The sequence below is a fragment of the Sminthopsis crassicaudata genome, chromosome 4 (genome assembly GCF_048593235.1).
Source record: "Sminthopsis crassicaudata isolate SCR6 chromosome 4, ASM4859323v1, whole genome shotgun sequence".
NCBI lineage: Eukaryota > Metazoa > Chordata > Mammalia > Dasyuromorphia > Dasyuridae > Sminthopsis > Sminthopsis crassicaudata.
In genome coordinates this window covers 409,973,129-409,995,835 of record NC_133620.1, presented here as the reverse complement: position 1 = coordinate 409,995,835, position 22,707 = coordinate 409,973,129, and positions in this window count along the sequence as shown.

Here is a 22,707-nt window from a genome sequence, read left to right as displayed (position 1 = left end):
CAGGGAAAAAGGAAAAATAACCTTTATGTTCTAAAATATTTATAGCAGCTCTCATGGTGGCAAAGAAGGTGAAATTGAGAGGATGCCCATCCATAGGGAAATGGAAAAACAAGTTGTGGTTTATAGTTGTGGTGGAATACTACTCTGCTATAAGAAATAAAAAATATAATGATTTTAGAAAAACATTGAAAGAACAGACTAAAATTAGCAGAAGCAAAAACAATATTGTTCAAAGTATAACTTCGAATGACTAAGGTATTCTGAGTATTTTAAATATGAAAAAAATGACAAAGGATTCATGAAGAAAGATGCTATCCAATTCCAGAAAAAAAGTTGAAAAGTAGAAGCAAGTTTTAGTTTAAATGAACAAATATGTATAAGTGTGTGCATATGAAATGGTGGCTTTTTCCATTGTGGGGTGGGGAAGAAGGGAAAAACATTGTTCAGAACTGAAAATGGAACAAATATGAAAAAAATACAAAATATATACATATAAAACATAACAATTTTTTTAAGATTAGGGGGAAAAGCAAATAAAAACAGCTAATAACAGCAACAGCATTGATTGGCAATATTTTAGGAATAAGTTTATTGTATATATTGAGGAAAATCTCCAATAATAAAAAAATACTTGGATGACTTATCTTTTGAGAACCAACAGACTTGGGAAGTTTAAAAATTTAAAATTCAGATTCCAGGTTGAATGTAGGAGCTCTGAGATGATAGTGGCTCAAAGCAATAAAATAGTTGGTGATATGTTGATCCTGGCACTGTGGGATGACATATTCTATCACCGCCCTTAATCACTTTTGGAAGCATCAACAAAGAAATTATTAGTAGAATTGGTTCTGGAGGAGGCTGTCAATCTGACAATAGCTTCTAGGATAGCAATATCAGGAGCTTCCAGGAGAAGAATGTTAGGCTTAACATTAGCTCAGGCAAAAATTATCTTGCTGAGTCTCTGTTCTATCTCCTTTAAATGCATTGACTAGTTACATTGCAAGCTCCTTGGAAGAGACTATTTTACTTTTGTATTTGTATATCAGTGCATTGTGTCCTCTAAACTCAATACTTACCATGTTCTAATCACTTACTTTATTCTTTTAATCATCTACCAGAAATCCTAGAGTTCATTTACTATGAAAAATTGAAGTAGTAAAAGCCATAGTATGTTACATCTGCATTAGAAAAGCCAGGAGAGCTTTCCTGAACCTAGTTTGTGGCAAGAACAAAAGGCAGACAGTGAATGGGGACATATATCTGTCTATAATCCAGGATCATATAAGCTGTAAGCAAGATACGAATATTATATACACAGTTTTGTTTTGTTCTTCTCTTGATTTTAAGCCTTCACAATAAACACTTAATAAAATAAACATTAACACTAAAAGCTGAAATTTTGTCACTAAAATTTAGACAGTTTAAAAATTAATATTGTAAAATATTTTTATTATGCTACCTATATATTTTTCACTGTGTTCTAAGTATTTATGAAAAGGAAGGTAGAAGCAATAAGTAAGCAGAGCCACTCTTCCATCATTTAAGCAAGGGTTGCAAAAGGAATTTGATTCTACTCTCATCTCCTCAACAAAGAATTAGTATGTCTTGGGCATCCCTATGTCTCTACTCACCTTATTCCTGACAAGATTATAAGAGTCAGAGACTGATGATGCTTTTCTTCAATTTATTTTAATGAGATAAAATTTTATATAGATTACTATAGCAGTGGTCAACTGATGGGATTTTGATGATAATGCTTTAAGGGTGGGATTATTTGAATGTTTTTGACAAAATTGTGGATTATTTTAAGACCATAAGAAGGAAAGAAGGTCTCTCTTCAATACCTCAAATGCGACCAGGAACAAGCAGGAATAACAACCTTTTCTCTGAGCTGCATAGTCTAGATGAGGGAGGATTTTTATTTGTCCAACAATTGTTTAAGGGGAAATTTCTCTATAGAAATGAGTGAGAATAGATGCTTCTTCAGGATTTCTTCACTCTAGAGGTTGGTGCTTCTGGGAAAAAAACAATTGCATGGAATATATTTGTTTCTAAATGATGTTATTCCCATGAGAATTTCTAGTAAAGAGAGAAAAAAAGAACTTTTCTGATAGTGGGAAGAGGAGTCAAGCTTGTTTGTGGTGGTGAAGTTGTGGACTGGTATCACAAAAAAAAGGTCTCTTCCTAGACAGTTTTAAGAGGTCTTCCTCATTGTTCATTCCTTTCCTGCTTCTCTTAACTTTAGCATTTGAGAACTTTTTTCTGCAGAATATATTATCTTCTGTTGCTTAAATCCTTTTCATTCTTTTCTTCACAATTAAGTTTAACTGTTTGGGTTATAAAAACCTCTAGATAGGACCAATATTTTCTTTTAAATTTGTTCTTTAAATATAATTCAATAAGCATTTACTAAATGTCTACTATGCACCAAGGCATAGGGATATAAAGAAGAGGGTAATAAACATTTGAATAGTAACCACTATGTGCCAGGTGATATGTTATGCATATTTATCTTTTCCAATTCAGAAATCCTACTTTCCTGTGTTTTTTTAACCTTTTCTAATTCACTAATTTTGTTTCCCTGCATCTCCTGTGAATTCTTTATTTTTTCCAACTCCAATTTCAGGACGTTGTTATTCTCTATCATAACTTCCCTTTCCTTGCCCCATTTTTCTTCGATCTCCCTCAATTTCTTAAGAGCTTCTTCTAGGAGAGAGTTATGTGATGGGGGCAGGAATCGTTCCCCTTTAGGTTGTTATCTGATTCTCTGCTGTCAACTTCCTCGGGGTTGGATACCCGCTCTTTCTCTGTATAGAAGGAATCTATGGTTTTTCTAGCTTTTTTGCTCATACTTAAAAAAATCTTTTGGGGTCTGTCCCTGGGGTAGGAAATTATTTACTTCTTTACCAGCTTCCTCCCAGACCGGATGGATGCAGCGGCCCCTGCGCCTGCGCTAAGAGAGAGCTCTGGGAGAGAGTTCCCCACCCCCTCCCTGGAAGTGCCTCAGAGGTGATTAGCACTGCTGTGCTTCGAGGGCGTAGAATAGTGAAGACTGTAGGAAGCCCAGCGTATGTGTCCGGGTGGGGAGTGGACGTCTGCAGCAGGTGACGTGAGAAGCCCCTGCGCTCAAACTGGAAGTGTCTGCCAGAAACCGCGGTCCCTAGTTCAAAGGTTCCGCTTCTCTGGGACTTCCTGGAGCTGAGTTCCACTCCCTCCAGCTAAGCTAGGCAGTGTGTGTTGCCTTGGGCCGTATCCACCCACTTGTCAATCTCTTAACTATTCTCAGGAGGTAGCTGAGGCCACACCCCCTGGTGCCTGAGTCACCCCCAGGGTCCGGGGAAAATCTAATCTGAGTTTTAAAATATTTTGGCTTTCTCTTCTGAACTGCTAAATAATTAGCAGAGAAGAGCTAACAGCCTGTGCCAGATTCCTTTACCTCAGTGGCTTCTCTGATCCCAGAGCCCTTCCCAGCGCAATGGGCGCAGTGTGCCCCTACCCCACCGTCTGTGCTGGTCTTTCTTATTCCTCCCCTGAGAACTGACCTTTCCTGTTGAAACTCCAGATTCTCTTCAGCTGGTAAGTCGTGCTTCCAGTCCTTGTGGTATCTATCAGTCCTGAGCTAATTTTGAGACTTAATTTATCTAATTGGTTGTGAGGGAGTGAGGACGTTCACTGAGTCGTGTGTTTCTTCTCCGCCATCTTGGCTCCGCCCCCTATGTTATGCATATTTAATAAATATTATCTTATTTGATTTTCACAACAAATCTGGGAGATAGTTGATGTTATTATTGTTCTTCTCATTTTTTAGCTGAAAAAACTGAAGTAGGCAAAGGCTAAGTGATTTCCGCAGGTTGGATTGCTGGGACACGTGTTAGATCAAATTTTAATTTGGGTCTTCCCGATTCCAAACTTAGAATTCTAACTATTGTGCTACCAGCTACAAAGAGAAAAAAAAGCACTATCTTCAAGGACTTTACTATTTACTCAGAAAAAACTATGTGGTCACAGATAAATATATAAAAAAAAATTTCCAACAACAAAAACAAAAAAAATTATGGAACACATTATGACTGTGTGTCACTAAACTGAATTCAACAAACATTCTTAAAGGATTAATATGGGGGCAGCTAGGTGATGCAGTGGATAGAGCACCAGCCTTGAATTCAGGAGGACCCGAGTTTAAATGTGGTCTCAGACACTTAACACTTCCTAGCTGTGTGACCCTGGGCAAGTCACTTAACCCCAGCCTCAGGGGAAAAAAATTAATATGCATGAACATACTATTAAATATTATGGTGGGGAATAGATTTTTGGTTCAAATACTTCTGTTGAAAGTAGAAAAATAGGGAATGGGTCCTTATTTTATAAATCAAATAAATAATTTTATAAATTTTTATGTCAAATAAATAATTTAACATCATTGTAATGTAACCAGAGAACTTAGAAGGATTATTAAAAGTGATTTTACTATTTCTCCAATTTGAAACCAAAGTAGTCATTACCATTTCTGTGACAACATTTGATAATTTGAAGTACAATATGCAAGCTCAATGGTAGCACAATAGGATACAACTATAATAGTTCAATAGAAGTACAATATGGGCAGTGGAACATGTAGGGAAGAGAGAGTCTTTGGATCTTTTCTTTTGGCCAGAATGAGTAATAGAAATGGAGAATTTGGAAATCAGAGCTAATAAGCACAAATGGACTGATGGCTGGGTAACATGCATTCAAGAAAGCTGTGGTGGAAATCAACCACTGATAATGTTTATCAAAATTAAAGAGAGAAAATGAGAAAAAGGACTTGACCGAGTAAAAAGTGACATAGGTGCTCACCAATACCAAGATGGGGTAAGTGGTTCTAGTCTCAGGGGAACTTCTGGATAATTTGCTTGAACTGTGAATATCCTGGACTTGTCGATGGTGTTTTTGCAGGAGAAACGCCAGGTAGCCAGTGGATATGGCCATAAATCCTACATACAGGAAATCAGGAATAGAGAACAAAATTATAAATAGAGAGACTATGAATCCCGCTGAAGCAGATTTTGAAGAGAATCCTAGATTCCATACCTTTGTGATATTACTGCTTTTTATAATTTTTTGTATATACACAAATATAGAGATATTAATCAGTATGTGTAGGATCCAGCAGAAAAGACATAATAGGAAAATGTACAATGAGGGGAAAATGAAAAAAATTTAATACTGACATAGTATACAAACTCAAATTTTGTCAAAAATTTATTTATTAGTTTGTGTAGCTTTACTCAAAGCAAAGCACTAAAAATGCTTAAATGGGCTTTAATCAGTCCCACACTCACAAAGGTTTGGTCCCACCCTTACTATTAATTTTTATTAGACCTACACATGCAAGTTTCCACAACTCTGTTTCTTCTTGTAAGTCTTTCCCCATGTTCAGATGCCATAAGTTGGACTACACAGGAGAGCTGCTAGAATACATGGATGTCACCTGACAGTGGCTGCTGGAGATCCAACGCAGAATGGATCTCCTCTTATGAAGGGATGAAACAAGGAGATGAGAGGCCATTGCTGTTCTCTGAACTCTCTTCTGAGAGGCCATTGCCTTGTCTGACCTGAATCTCCTCCTCCCTCTGCCTCCAATTTATCTCACTCCCAAACTGCAACACCTGTGTCAGAAAAGGCTGTCTTGCAACTCCTTCAGATGCTATGATCCACAGCTGTGGAGGTTCTCGGAGAATTGACCTGTCTCTTAGCAACTTTCCAATTCAAGAGTATCTTTCTTTTTTTTAATTTTTTGACTCTTTTGCATTTTTATTCATTGCATAGCTTCACAAAGTTGAAACATGCACGTATACTCATACATCTAGACATACATATATATATGCATATATACATATAAGCAATCCTTCTTGATTGGCAGTCTTCTGCTTGATATTTTTTTTAATTTAATAGTTTTTATTTACCAGATATATGCATGGGTAATTTACAACATTGACAATTGCCAAAGCTTTTGTTCTAATTTTTCCCCTCCTTCTCCTCTCCCCCCTGCAGATGTCAGGTTGACCAATACATGTTAAATATGTTAAAGTATAAATCAAATATATGTCTTTCTTTAAGTAGAAATTGGGCCCTGATAATCAGCCCTTTCAGAGAAGGATGCATAGCCAATGAGCAGTATTATATAAAGTATTACATAAAGATTCTATCAAAGTAGGAAAAACCAAAGCAGGGGAAAGGTTTTAGTCAGCCATTTGGTGTTCAGAAAGCAAAATAATACCTCTAGGAAATACATTAATCTTTGTTTAAAGAAAGAAAAGGAAAATTGAACATCTAGAAAGTTTTATACTTGTTGCAGATGCTATCTACTCAAGAACTGCAAAACAGAAAGGATTTTACATTTAATTTTGCTGAAGTAATTCAGGTCACCTGTCTTGTTTTTCTTTCCTCCTTCTGAGGATTCAATTAGATGACCTTCTCGGGTCACTTACAATTCTCTTATCTATCAATCAATAAGAATTACAAATAGAATACAAGAAACATTTCTTCCTGACCCTGTGGTATATGAATTTATGAAACAAAAGGTTTGTGATGAAAATGGTGGTTGGGATTTGGAAGATGTCTGACAAAATGCATGCAAAGGTTCTAAGGATTACTTAAATCAAAAAGATTAAATCTGAGGACACTGCACTAGCCCATAGTGCAGCAAAGGGGACTTGGCCTAGTAGCAAATCAGAAAGTTATTACTTAGCTAGAATTCTTATGGAAAATACCAACCTGCCTTTCCTATTTGCAGCAGAAAAGAGGATTTTGATCCCTCTGTGCTTCCCTTTTTACTTCCAGGAAGTGAGATGAAACTTGATCTCTAAGGACCAGATTAAGAATCATAAAAAACCATGAAGAATCATAAATCACTAGTCTGGATTCTACTGCTGTGCTGTAAAGCTGGGATCTGCCACTTAGAGAATGGATATGAGAAGAGGAAGCCATAAGTTAGTTATAGATTCAAGATTCTCTCTTCCCTTAGATATGTGATTATCATTTCAGTAATAAGACAAGTATTGTTGACTTCATGGAATCTCAAGAATGTAATCAAAGGCTTGAAATTTATTCCACGTAGAAAATATCAGCCGCTATTTTTATTGATTGGTGATGATATACCTATCAAAATTATGAATTAAAATAATTTTTAAAAATATAGTTGGGAGCTACTTGAGAAACTTTTGCAGGTTACCAAGAATAGAGGGATGTGAAATTTAAACAATATCCTTGGAGGATGGAGATAAGGAAGAATAGCTGAGCACACCTTGAGTTTTTTTTTTTTTTTAATCTGACCTGCATTTTCAAGCTTTGTTTTGGATTTTAACTAAAAAGAATATTTTCTCGTATTCATTTCTTTAGTTTAATCACTGATTATGACTTCCTGCATAAAGACAACATTGTTAAGTATTTTATATTATCATTTGTCCATACAACTTAGCAAATTTATAAGTTTTCAAAGCTTCCTCTTCCAATCTATCTTTCTTCTCTCTCTCTTTCTCTCTCCCTTTTTCTCTGTTTCTCTGTGTCTCTCTGTCTCTGTCTCTGTCTCTGTCTCTGTCTCTCTCTCTCTCTCTCTCTCTCTCTCTCTCTCTCTCTCTCTCTCTCTCTCTCTCATACACACACACACACACACACACACACACACACACACACACACACACACACACTCACAAAAACTATTGAATACCTTTATTTGTGACCTGTATGACCATTTCTATAGAAGTCAAGTTTCTTCATCAACAAACCTAACTCTCTAGATTTTTTCACTTTCTCCATAACTGTTGGCTCACATTGGTCACCTCTCCACTTCTTCTAGGGTCTCTTTTATATTTTGTATTCCTTATGAGAATGTAGTTATCTGAGGCCAGAAATTGCCTCAATGAGGTTTATATAAAAACCTCAGACAGGGCTTTGACTATATGATCCTCAAAAGTTACAAACATCTTTGCAATTTGGAAATAAAAGAAACTAACACCAAATCAAATGAGAAAATATTTGCAAAGTACTTAGAATAGTGCTTGCCATATACTTAATGTTACATAAAATCCAATTGTTATTACTGTTCTTATTCTTTTGTGGTTATTAGATAACCCTCAGATGGGGAAACTGAAGTCTTGCCTGTTTTTAATAAGGCAGTTGATTTTTGAGGAACTCTCCAGAGAAAATAAAGAAAAGAAAGGGAGAGGTGGCAACAGGTTAACTATCAGGCAGTGTCTGAAACATCTACAGTTTCTGTCTTCAAGTTTCTACTCCTAAATGATGAATTCCAGATGTATACGCTTGTAGTAGAAACATGAAGAAAGAAAAAAGAAAAGAAGAATGGGCAGCCTTTGTTGTGACCCTGACTTTTGTCTATTTAATTATGGGTGTTTTAATCCTGTTAATATGTGTTTGTAAATTTTCCCAAGATCAATACCTGCTACAACCATCCAGAAGTGATAGTGCCTCTTGCGTTCCTCAGTGTGTGGACCATGCATGCTGTGGCGGGCGAGAGGGGGAATAACAGCAACAAAACAAAACAAAACAAAAAACAAAAAACCGGTGAATTGTTAAGGGACAGGTCAATCAATTCCCCAGAGCCTCCCCAGCTGTGGATCATAGCATCTGAAGGAGTTGCTGGGCAAACTTTTCTGACACAGGTGTTGGGGATTCGGAATGAGATAAATTGGAGACAGAGGGAAGAGGGAGGGAGGCCTCTCAGTCAAAGATGTCAGAGAACAGCAACTGTCTCAGTCTCCCTGTGTCATCCTTTCACAAGAGGAGATCCATTCTGGGTTGGATCTTCAGCAGCCACTGTCAGGTGCTCCCCTGTATTCCAACAGAAAGTCATTTCCTAGTGAGGGACATCCTAAGTAGTTTCAAATAAATGTGTGGTTGTCTTTTCAGTTAACCTCTGAAATGATTGACTTCCAGTTGGGAGATTGAATTAATGGATGAGATTCTACCTTGTTTCTTCTGGAACTATAATTAAAATTTCTCCAAATATTTAGAAGCGAGATGACTATAACTTTCCTGAGGTCAGAGAGTGATGGAAACAAAACCAGCACATTGGAGTGGAATCATACAGGTAAGGTTTTTTATTCCTATCAGACTTCCCTGCTTTGGTTTTCCTGGAATAGGGAGATAAGGTGAGTGTTTTAAGATTTGGGATGGAAATTATTAAATTGTGCAATTGTTGCTGTTATGGATGTATGGGAATTTTATATGTGTCATGATTATTTGATGCTTTAGCTTAGAAATACATGACCAATGTGATAATTTGTTTAGTTTGATTGTGTTATTCATATAAAATGTGAATATATAGTCATCTAAATATATATTTACATATATTCATCTAAAATTTTTTGAAGCAAAGCAATCTTAATAGTTAGTGATATAGAAAAGAATGTCAACACAACATCTAAAAAGGAAAAAAAAATCTAATAACCACCAGTTATATTCTAATGCTTGCTTTCAAAACACAAATTTCTTTGCAACCCTTAAGCCATTTCTACAAACATATTTTAGATTTTTAATCAAAATAAAATACCCTATTTACTATGTATTTTCTGGTACAATAAAAGGTATAGAAAAAGGAAAGTTGGACCTTATCCATAAACCTCATGCTTCTCCCACTCTTTATTTTCAGCTGTTCTTATCTTTCTAACTTGAGCAGATAGTCAAACTTTGCTAGTTTAGGTCCTGGGTCAGGCAGCATGTAAGGTGATATATTCCCTAAGGTAGTCCCTTCCTGTTCCAAACCTTTAAGCCTATGATAAATTTGGCCAAGCTTCAGCTGTCTTCTCACTCATAATGAAAAATAACTAATTGGAAAATTATTTGTAAAACTCTGTTTTTATCATCCAGTCCATAGTGCTTTTGCATAAAGAAAGCCCTTTTGTAAATTGAAGCATTATGTAATTTGATAGATTATGAATAAAAATAATAATTGTTATTAAAATATAGGATAACATTTTTCTGATAGCTTATTCAATAAGTTTTTACTAAGTACTTTACTATTTCTTATGTGCAAGATCACCAGAGTTTTTGTTTTTTTTCCCCTAGTGTTATTAGAGTTGGTGTGGCAGGAGGGGAGGAAGTGAAGAGAGAAGGCAATAAAGTAAAAGAAACACCGTACATCCATAACAGCAACAATTGCAGGAGCTACGGGGCAGCTAGGAGGCACAGTGGATGGAACTCCAGACCCTTAACACTTCCTAACCATGTGACCCTGAGCAAGTCACTCAACCCCAATTGCCTCAGGGGAAAAATAATAAGAAATCAGAAACTATGTGAACACACCCACTGAACATGAGAACCTCGAAGAATTCTTCATATTAAATAATAATTCTTAGAAAACCTGGCAACAGGTGAAAGGAAAACAAGGTGTAAAGACTAGAATCTTACACTATATACCACAGTATCCTGATGGATATTCCAAAATTGATCAAAGACAAGTTCCTGTACGGACCCAAGAGCAGATAGAAGCATTTGTTATAATAGTAAAATAGGTGCCTATTAATTGGGGAGTAGCTAAAATTGTGGTATATGAAAGTAATGTCTTATTATTACATTGTAAGACATGATGAATATGAAGAATTCACAGAATCTTGGGAAGATTTATGAACTAATACAGTGAAGTGAGCAGATAATATATACAATAACTATACCAAGGTGATTAAATATATATTTTATTTACATCTCAATTGTATATATCTCTATTTATATTGACCAAGTTTGAAACCAGAGACGAGAAAAAGCAGCATTTTCTTTTTAAAGGGTCAGAATATTTGAGTATGAAATGTTTATATATATTTTGAGGCAGATTTAATGTGTTGGTTGATTTTGCCAAAATAAGATTTTTCTTATTAGGGAAAGCTTCCTGGATGCTGACTTGGGGGTAAATTCAAAAGTCAGTGTGAATAAATTGAAGACATCAGTTCAACTTTTTTAAAAGATAAAGGGAGATAGATAATTGGAAAGGAATTAGTGGTTGGGCTGCACCAATGTAATCATAGTGATGATATGATTTTAATTTATGGATTTATTGACATGCCAATCAAACTACCAAGGGATTATCTATAGAACTTTATGGAACTGAATAAAATAAGAATGAAATTCATTTGGAAAGATAGTTTCTCTGTTCTTAAGGAAAACAGTGGAAAAATAAAATTGACGGCAGCCTAGCATATTGTAAACTACATGATCATGCAGTAGTCATCAAAAACGAGTTAGTATTGGTTAAAAAATAGAAAATTGATCAATGGACCAAACTAAGTAAATAAGATCTAAAAGTAGTAGAAAATCTTAATCTAGTATTTGATAAACCCCAAGTGTACTAGTCATATATGTTAACTATATACATAATCATATTGACCATAAATGGTAAAGATTTGATATTTGAGGGCTAAGGAGCAAAACAAGCTGCCAAACCTGGAAAGCAATACAGGGCAGACAAGCCAATACCTTATACTGTATAACATGATAGGCTCCAAATGGTTATTGCCATCTTGCATATGGCTAGAGAAAGAATCCTTAACTTTTAGGGTTTTTTGTTTGTTTTTTTGTTTTTGTTTTGTTTTTGTTTTTTCCTGAGGCTGGGGTTAAGTGACTTGCCCAGGATAGCACAGCTAGGAAATGTTAAGTGTCTGAGACAAATTTGAACTCTGGTCCTCCTGAATTAAAGCCTGGTGCTCTATCCACAGCACTACCTAGCTGCCCCGAATCCTTAACTTTTAAAAAGAGAGGGAATAATAAAATTTAAATATATAATTTTGTGGGCATAAACACAATGTTGCTAGATAATTGGGGGAAAATCTCTGATAAATGTCCATGAAAATATATTTAAATGCACACATTTGTGTATGTGTATATTTATATGTATATTTGTATTTTTGCAATTAATATGAATAATAGTGTTCTCCAATATATTAGTCATCAAAGAACATGACTGATTTTGAACTAGAGAGTATGTGAGCACCCCTATCAATGGGGGAGTGGCTGAACAAATTATACTATATTAATGTAATGAGATGCTATTGCATTTTTGAAATGATAAATACCAAAAACTCAAGAGACTTGAGAAGACTTACCAATTGATAATTGATAACATAACAGAACCAAAAGAACAATTTACTCATGATCATAATAATGTAAAATCAAATCAATTAGCATTAATCAAGTATCTGCTATGTGCCAGGCAGTCTGAAGCACTGGGAATATAACAGACAGTGTCTGCTCTCAAGAGCCGTTACAATCTAATGAAAGAGATAACACCACTATGTATAAACAGAATAGGATAAATTGGGAATAATTTCAAAGGGAAGGCACTTAGATTAAGGATCTGAAAGGCTTCTTGTGTAAAATGGAACTTTAGCTGAGAACTGAAGGAAGCTAGAAGGTAGAGTTGAAGAAGAACATTCCAGTTATTGGGGTAGCAATGAAAATCAGGGAGATAAGTCTCTGATCAAGGAATAGCAAGGAAATTAGTGCTACAGGATCAGTATGTGGAAGAAAAGACTGAAAAGGTAGGGAGGGTTGAGCTTAGAAACTGACTAAAACAAGTGATCAGTTGTGACTTCAGCGAAATGATGGTGCACCATACCTCTTGGCAGAGAGATGGTGGACTACAAGTATAAAATGAAGTAAATATTTTTAATACATGGCCAAAGTGATAATTTGTTTAGTTGGATTGTGTTTATTCTTATAAAATATGTGAATATATATTCATATAAATATATATTTATATATATACATATATATTCATCTAAAAGTTCTTTTGAAGCAAAACAATCTCAAGAGTTAGTGATATAGAAAAGAATATCAACAAAACATCTAAAAAGGAAAAAAAATCTAACAAGCACCAGTTATATTCTAATGCTTGCTTTCAAAACACAAATTTCTTTGCAACCCTTAAGCCACTTCTACAAGCATATTTTAGATTTTTAATCAAAATAAAATACCATATTTATTGTGTATTTTCTGGTACAATAAACGGTATAGAAAAAGGAAAGTTGGACCTTATCCATAAACCTCATCCTTCTCCCACTCTTTATTTTCAGCTGTTCTTATCTTTCTAACTTGAGCAGATATTGGGTAGTTAAAACTTTGCTAGTTTAGGTCCTGGGTCAGGCAGCATGTAAGGTGATATATTCCCTAAGGTAATCCCTTCCTGTTCCAAACCTTTAAGCCTATGATAAATTTGGCCAAGCTTCAGCTGTCTTCTCACTCATAATGAAAAATAACTAATTGGAAAATTAGTTGTAAAATTCTATGTTTTTATCATCCAATCCATAGTGCTTTTGTATAAGGAAAGCCCTTTTGTAAATTGAAGCATTATGTAATTTGATAGATTACGAATAAAAATAATTGTTATTAAAATATAGGATAACATTTTTCTGATAGTTTATTCAATAAGTTTTTACTAAGTACTTTACTATTTCTTATGTGCAAGATCACCAGTTTTTTGTTTTTTTTTTTCCTAGCTGCATTAGAGGTGGTGTGGCAGGAGGGAAGGGGAGGGAGTGAAGAGAGAGGGCAATAAAGTAAAAGAAACAAAATCTTCTATTTCTAAATTGGATTAAAATAAGCCTATACTGTTACGTCATCTACTTTTGTGATAGACCCAAGACATTTAAAACAAGGTTGTTATAAATGACAAATATATTGAACAATGATTACTTTTTCAGGGACTTAAAAAAATAGTAGTTTACAAAAGATGCAATCACATGTGAAAGGTATGGAAAAAAATCACTTTTTCAGTTAGAATATTTGTTTTCTTAAGTCACAAGCATTAACTCACTTGATTAGTGATGGGGATGGTACCATATAGTTTTGACTTTTTGGATGATGTTTGTTCCTTTGTATTCAAAGAAAACCAAGGACATCGTGATGTTGAGAACAAGGTATAGTGTATTTGAGAATTGGCCAATATGAGTTCTGAAAGATCTATCACAAGATCATGTACAAATAGTCCATTTCAATATTTAAAATGGAGTCGGAATATTCAGGTGTATCTATATTTTCCTTGCTGTGTGGTTCTGTGCCATGTCTTCCATGGCTCAAAATTGATACTAAAATACTTAATGTCTTGAGTGTGTCCTTGTAAGCTTCTGACTTTTGTGTGAACACTTGCCTTGTGTAAAATGATCTTTTAACACTTGTTGGCATTCAGGCTATTCGGCCAGCCCATTGGAGTTGTGCTCACTGCAGGAGAGTTTGAGTGCTTGGCAGTTCAGATTGAGAGAGGCCCTCAAAGTTCTGGATTTTTTCTTGCTAAGTAATCTTCATAATCTTCCTAAGAAAATTCAAATGGAATTGGTTTAGTTTTCTGGCATGATGCTGGTAGACTGTACAGGTTTCATAGGCCTACAACAATGTAATGTGTTCATTTTAAAATACCTAAGAAGAATGAGCAGCAAAGGCTAAATGTGTGAAGAAGTTGTTAGGTATTTTATTGCAGAATTCTTGGGGAAAAAATTGATATTAAAAAGCTAATTTTTGCTGGTACCTTTGGGGTAGTGAGTTTTTGATAATGTTTTTAAAAACTCTGGAATATGCAATCCTTTTACTTCACTGATTAATTCATCAAGAGGTACAATGTGTTCCAATACTGCCTGAGGAGATAGAGAAAATAATGAATTTTTTTCTGGAAGACTGTCTACAAAATAATGATAAAAGTTCTCTGTCACTGGCAACTTTGCAATTTCATTGAGAAGTTTTCTGTTGCATAAAGTGAGCTAGCTTTCCAGAGGTGACAAACTGAAACAATTATAAAGTATTCCTGGTAGAAGAATATTTTGCTTATATAGAATTTGATAGATTATCAATGCTTATAGAAATTTTTCCTTCTGTGGTATGCAGTTTCTCACTTAACACTGCTAATTTAGAAGCTGCCAAAAATACAGCAATTATACATTTGAAAAAAGTATTTTCATTTGAATGAAAGCCTTTTCACTTTGTAAGAAACATTTAGAAAGGAATATTGGTGCATTTTTAGACAATGAGGCAAATTAAGGATTAACTAATTTCACTTTCTGATTTCTCATAATAGTATTTTGATATAAGTTGTATTTGTTGAAAAATTCAGTTAAATATATATAGGAAAAAGGAAAAATATAACTTTAATATTTCTGAGTAAAACTTTTGATTTGGACATTTATAAATTATGTGTGTGTGTTTATGAAAAAGCCCAATTTGAACTTCGATTATGGTATGTAGAAGAAAAAGATTTATACAATTGAACTATTAAAATAGTTACTTTATTCGATTAACTAGAAAGGAAGAAATGCATCCTGCGAGAAAGTGGTCTAAAATTTGTGATTTAAATAACAAGAGCATATTAGGAAATATCTATCCAAAACCTATAGGCCACTAAAATTTATTCAACTTGGTTTCCTAATTTTTGGTTCAATGCACTATAGTAATTGTATATTTTTTAAAAATATGATTTCTACAAAGAATAGATTGAGAAGTCACTGGAAAATTGAAATTAGGATATTCATTTAAATTCAAGTATCTTGTTAAAAGAAAACATGAATAGGAATAGCTTATGTTTATCTATTAAGATTGTTATTAATGAAAATATAACTACCAAGTATATTTAAGTAATAAATATTTATATTTCTTAGGAAATCATGAATTATTTAGTCTTTCTGTTGTAGTAACTATTATAAATAAAACCATATAAATTAATATCCATGTAGTTTCTATAACTTCCTGGCATTAATATATCAAAATTATGTAGTTTCAGAAAACTATATCTTTAGAATATAACAAAAATAGTTCTAATCTTGTAAATAATTAATCTAGAAACTTCTGACTTTTTAGGAATAACTATAGCTAATGGGACCAGGACTTCTGCTTCTGAGAGGCTTTATAAGACAAAGTTGCAGAACACCATTGGCCTCAAATCAAACTTCAACTATGTTGTGCTGCTGTTTTTAGTGACTCCTGGACTTTTCCTTCCCTGATTTCTTATTTCTAGACATAGGACAAAAGACAGTATTTGCCCTCAAGAAGCCTCTAATCTAATGGGAGGACATCAAGCAAACATATGTACAAACAGGTTAGAAAAAAAAAATTAACAGAAGGATTGAATTAAAATTGAATTAAAATGGTTGGGAAAGATTTTCTATAGAAGATGGATTATTAGAAGCTACATGAAGGAATTCAGGGAATCCAGGAGGTAGAGATGAGAAGGGAGGAAATTCCAGGCATTTGGGGACATCCAGGATATATTATTGGAGCCCAGAGATGAAACTTCATTTATGGAATATTATTGGAGAGTCAAGATGGCATCATGTTCATGGAACTGCAACGAGGTTCACTGTTGATTGGAGGTGTTGCTGATGGAAGACTATATTGCACAACCTTCTTTGAAGTTTGGAGAAGCACAACAAAGCAAGAGGCAAGACTTTATGATGTGGTTAGTAGCAGTGTGGAGTTGTGAGAATCCCCTTCTGGTCGGTGCATGAAGCTGTAAAAATTCACAAACTGGCAATAGAAGTTTAACAGCATTGCAGAATTCAGCTTTGCTAGGAGATGGACTTCCTCAGCGGCAAGGTCCTGGACGGGAAATAAACAGAGGAGTTAACACTGAGAAGAGAATGTCTTCACAGTGGGCAGGGGTCCTGACAGAATCTATGCCAAGGAAATGTAGGTGTAGCTAGAAGGAGGCATAGGTATAGAAGTAGGCTTAGCTAGACTTAGGCAAAGGCTTAAAGGCAGCCATAGCTAGACATAAGCATAGGAGTAGAGTCGGGGCTTTGCTAGATGTAGGCCTCTAGGCTCAGAGTAAGTCAGTCGGGGCTTTGCTAGACGTAGGGCTCTAGGCTCAGAGTGAGTCAGTCGGGGCTTCTCTAGACGTAGGGCGCTAGGCTCAGAGTGAGTCAGACAGACGTGAGACTCTAAAGTAGGAAGAACTGAGTTCAAATCCTGCCTCAGGCATTTACCTGTTGTGTGACTCTGGACAAGTGACAACCTTTGTCTGCTTCAGTTTCCTCAGTTAGCCAAAACAGGTAATAACAGCATCGACCTCACAGAGTTGTTATGGAGACATTTAATATGTAAAGTATTTTTCAAACTTTAAAGGACTGTATAAATGCGAATTGTTTGTGTCATTCATTATGAAACATTCTTAGGTCTCATAGGCTTTCAAACTGCTAAAATAGTCTTGATTAGGAATTCCTGCTCTGAGCAAACCAAAATATCATCCACAGTGATGTACCTTCACTTCTGATTTGCCTCAAATTAATTCCCTCCGTTTTTTCCTTGATTTCTTATAATAAACCTTTTTGGATTTTAATTACAATGAACCTCCTGGTTTACCTCTGATCTCATTCAAAAAGTTTCTAGTATTTCCATATTTACTCTTCAGCTTTTTAATATTTTAAAAATACTTAATTTAATACTTAAGCTTTTTAATACAACATAAATAAGCTGTACCTTTTGTCAAATTCTGTTTCCAAGTCTATTGCCATAATGTTATAATTTTTTAATATAACTAGGGCCTATTTCCTAATATTCTTTCTTTTTTTTTAATTTAGTTTTTATTTTATTTTATAATAACTTTTTTTTGACAGTACATATGCATGGGTAATTTTACAACATTATCCCTTGCACTTACTTCTATTCAGATTTTTTCCCTTCCTCCCCCAGATGGCAGGCAGTCTTATACATGTTAAATATATTACAATATATTCTAGATACAATATATGTGTGTAGAACCAAATTTCTTGTTGAACAGGAAGAATTGGATTCAGAAGGTAAAAATAACAGTTTACACTCATTTCCCATTGTTCCTTTTCTGGATGTAGCTGATTCTGTCCATCATAATCAATTGGAATTGGATTAGCTCTTCTCTATGTTGAAGATATCCACTTCCATCAGCATACATCCACGTACAGTATCATTGTTGAAGTGTATAATGATCTCCTGGTTCTGCTCTTTTCACTCGGCATCAGTTGATGTAAGTCTCTCCAAGCCTCTCTGTATTTCTCCTATTGGTCATTTCTTGCAGAACAATAATATTCCATAACCTTCATATACCATAATTTACCCAACCATTCTCCAATTGATGGACATCCATTCATCTTCCAGCCACTATGAAAAGGGCTGCCACAAACATTTTGGCACATACAGGTCCCTTTCCCTTCTTTAGTATTTCCTTGGGATATAAGCCCAGTAGTAGTATGGTTGGGTCAAAGGGTATGCACATTTTGATAACTTTTTGGGCATAATTCCAGATTGCTCTCCAGAATGGTTGGATTCTTTCACAACTCCACCAACAATGCATCAGTGTCCCAATTTTCCCACAGCCCCTCCAACATTCAGCATTATTTGTTCCTGTCATCTTAGCCAATCTGACAGGTGTGTAATGATACCTCAGAGTTGTCTTAATTTGCATTTCTCTGATCAATAGTGATTTGGAACTCTTTCATATGAGCGGAAATAGTTTTAATTTCATCATCTGAAAATTGTCTGTTCATATCCTTTGACCATTTATCAATTGGAGAATGGCTTGATTTCTTATAAATTAAAGTCAATTCTCTGTATATTTTGGAGATGAGGCCTTTATCAGAACTTTTAACTGTAAAAATGTTTTCCCAATTTGTTACTTCCCTTCTAATCTTGTTTGCATTAGTTTTGTTTGTGCAGAAACTTTTTAACTTGGTGTAATCAAAATGTTCTATTTTGTGATCAATAATGCTCTCTAGTTCTCCCTTGGACACAAATTCCTTCCTCCTCCACAAGTCTGAGAGGTAAACCATCCCATGTTCCTCCAACTTATTTATGATTTCGTTCTTTATGCCTAAATCTTGGACCCATTTTGATCTAATCTTAGTATGTGGTGTTAAATGTGGGTCCATGCCTAGTTTCTGCCATACTAATTTCCAGTTTTCCCAGCAGTTTTTGTCAAATAATGAATTCTTATCCCAAAAGTTGGGATGTTTGGGTTTGTCAAACACTAGATGGCTATTTTTATTCACTATCTTGCCCTGTGAACCTAACCTATGCCACTGATCAACTAGTCTATTTCTTAGCCAATACCAAATGGTTTTGGTGACTGTTGCTTTATAATACAGTTCTAGATCAGGTACAGCTAGACCACCTTCACTTAATTTTTTTTTTCATTACTTCCCTTGAAATTCTTGACCTTTTGTTGTTCCATATGAATTCAGTTGTTATTTTTTCTAGGTTATTAAAACAAAAACTAATTATTTTCAAAAAAACAACAACAAAAAAACCCCTTTCCTTCCTAAATTTCCTCTTCGTATGCAAAGCACCCCCATGGTTCTTGTCACTCAGGTTCACAGCTTCAAAAATTAAGACTTTACTCTGCATTCTTCCTCACAATCCATACAAAATCAACTGCAGCCTTATCAATTCCACTTTAATATTATTATATCTTTCATCCTTCCCCTTTTCTCCACTCACACTATAGCTGTATGAAGAAAAGTTTGGAAAGGAAAAAGACTAGGGGCAGGAAGACCAATTAGAAAGCTATTATAATACTCTTAGGTGAAAAGTGACATGGGCCTATATTATAGGTTGTGACCTTTCATTCTAATTAAACTGGCCTTAATTTTTACTGAAAACATTATTCTGGTTCCCCTTTGTGCTTTTACATAATGTGTACCCCATGCCTGGCAAAGATACTTTTCTTCACATCTGCCTCTTAGAATCTCTAGTTTCCTTAAAATTCAATTCAAATACATACTATAAGAAGCCAGTTTTGATCCTCATAAATTGCTAATATCTTTCCTGTCATTATAATGTCATTATAAAATTACTGTTTCCATATACTCATTGCTTCACCCAATAGACTGTAAGTTCCTAAAGAGCAGTTCTTCTATATTTGTCTTTAACTCTCTAGAACCTAACACAATGTTTTGAAGGTAATAAATACTTGTTGAGTATGTGAATTTAAAACTATAATTTACATTTGTAAATTACATCAGACTTAGTAGAAGAAGTTCCTGACTTATAGCAATGAAATTACAGATTAGGTTTTTTTTTTTTTTTTTTTTTTTTTTAAGCCAGGATCCATAAAAAGGAAAATATAAATTTTTCCCTGTTGGGAGGTAGAATAAATTCTAAAGAAAGAGCAAAAGTTCAATAATTTCTTTTTTAATAGCAACAAAATGTAAGTTATAAATAAACCTAGTACGAACCTTAATCTTAATCTTAGGTTAAACCTGCCATTCAAGAGAAATGCCATAAATTACTCGGAGGAATGCCTCCCTGAACATCTCATATATACATATATATATATATATATATATATATATATATATATATATATATATATATATATATATATATATATATATATATATATATATATATATATATGTGTATATATATATATATATATATATATATGTATATATATATATATATATATATATATACATATATATATATACATATATATATATACATATATATATATATATATATATATATATATATAAAACATCTCATCTGGTTAAGAACTGGGAAAACAACCTTAGCCTCTGCTTAAAATGTGATCCTTCTGACTCATTTTTCCAGTTTTGTTTCTTTGTATCCCATCTGATTATTCCTGAGTCTGGCTATGAGATGGAATTGTTACTGCATGTTATCAAACAGAGCTAAGGATGATTGATCTTGTTATATATGTACTCTCAGGCTGAAGCCTGAAATACCTATTTTGACTCCATTATAATCATGTCCTTGTCTTTTTCCTCTTATAGAAAATTTCCATAATCAGAAGAAATGGTTAATAGAAGCCATGAACTCAGTACAAGTATCCCAGAGGACACAATGGTTTTCCACCTTATATCTTAAAGATGCTTTATTTTGCATACTATTGCAAAAAGACTCACTATTTCTTTTTGCTTTGAAGGACCAAATCCAGGGGAATATAACCACTACTAATTAACATGGGTAGTCATATCTATAACATGGTCCAGGTAGTTCAAGGCTTCTGTGACAACCCCCATATATTTGGACTATCCAGTATGTAGATGATTTGTTCTGCAGACCCACAGAGAGGCTTCTCTGACAGCAGCCATAAAAAGCCTCAACTTTTAGGCCCTCTCCTCCAGGGCTAAGAAGTTTCTTTGTCTGAAGGTCCACAACTGCCTATTATTAGCTTTTACAGCAAGAGAAAAAAGCAATCTTATCACTCTCTGAACTCTCCTCAAAGAAACAAGGAGGGCAAAATAGCTTAGAAACAACTACAACAGAGACAATTCACAAGGGCAACCAACACTAATTTAGTGCAGAAGCTCATTTGAAATATATTATGAAGACTACCATAAATAAATTAGAAGTACAAGGGATAGTTTACTTATCAGATTTATGGAGAAGGGAGGAACTTATAGCCAAAGAACTAGATAATATTATGAAATACAAAATGGATAATTAAATTTAATTAGTTAATTAAACTTAAAGGATTTTAAAAGGTTTTACACAACAAAACTAATGCAGCCAATATTAGAAGGGAAGCAGAAAGATAGGGAAAAATTTCTTTACAACCAATGTTTCTGATAAAGGCCTCATTTCTAAAATATAGAGAGAATTGGTTCAAATTTATAATATGTTACTCCCCAATTGATAAATGGTCAGAGAATATGGATAATTTTCAAATGAAGTAATTAAAACCATCTATAATCTTATTTTTAAATGCTCTAAATCACTATTGATCAGAGAAATGCAAATTAGAACAACTCTGAGGTACACACCTCTCCATTCTGGAGAGAAATTTGAAATATGTCCAAACAGCTATAAAAGTGTACATATCCTTTGATCCAGCAGTGCCGCTACTGGGTCTATATCCCAAAGAAATCATAAAAGTGGGAAAAGGACCCACATGTACAAAAATGTTTGTAGCAGCTTTTTTTGTGATGATAAATTGGAAAATAAATAGCCTATCAATTGGGGAATGGCTGAATAAGTTATAGTATATGAACATAACGGAACATTATTATTCTATTAAAAAATTATGAATAGGCTAATTTTAGAAAAGCCTGGAAATATTTGCATTAATTGATGCTGAGTAAAACCTGTAAATAGCAACAGCAAGATTGTGCAATGATCAATTATGATAGACTTGGTTTGTTCTCAGCAGTTCAGTGACCCAGGGCAATCCCATTAAACTTTGGCTGGAAAATGCCATCTGCATTCAGAGAGAACTATGAAGACTGAATGTAGATCAATCAACATAACCTATTTTCACCATTTTTTTCCCTGTTATGGTCTTTCACTTTTGTTCTGACTTTCTCTCCCAACATAATTCATGTGAAAATATATAAAAGATGAATGTACAATGTAAACTTTTAAAAAGCTTTTACATGTAACTGAGGAAAAAAAATTTAAAACACATTTTGAAGGAGTTCAATAAATGATTACAATAATTATCTCTATACAAACTACTGAGCAACAATCAGAGAGGAAAATGAGCATACTTAGAAAAGCTAGGAATGAAAGCCAACTGAACCAGATAATCCCAAGTATATTTACAGATGAAACTGAAAGAAAACAAATATATATGAAATGGAAATGTCTATGAATTTAAGTTTATCTTTTATGACAATAGAACTACCACTAATTAACATTTTAGAAGCCCATGAAGAAGTAAAAAAGACTGAGAGCTTTGACAGATGCCAGAAAAATTAAGTCCTACATCACTAGTAAATCATAACTCTGTGTTGGTGATGT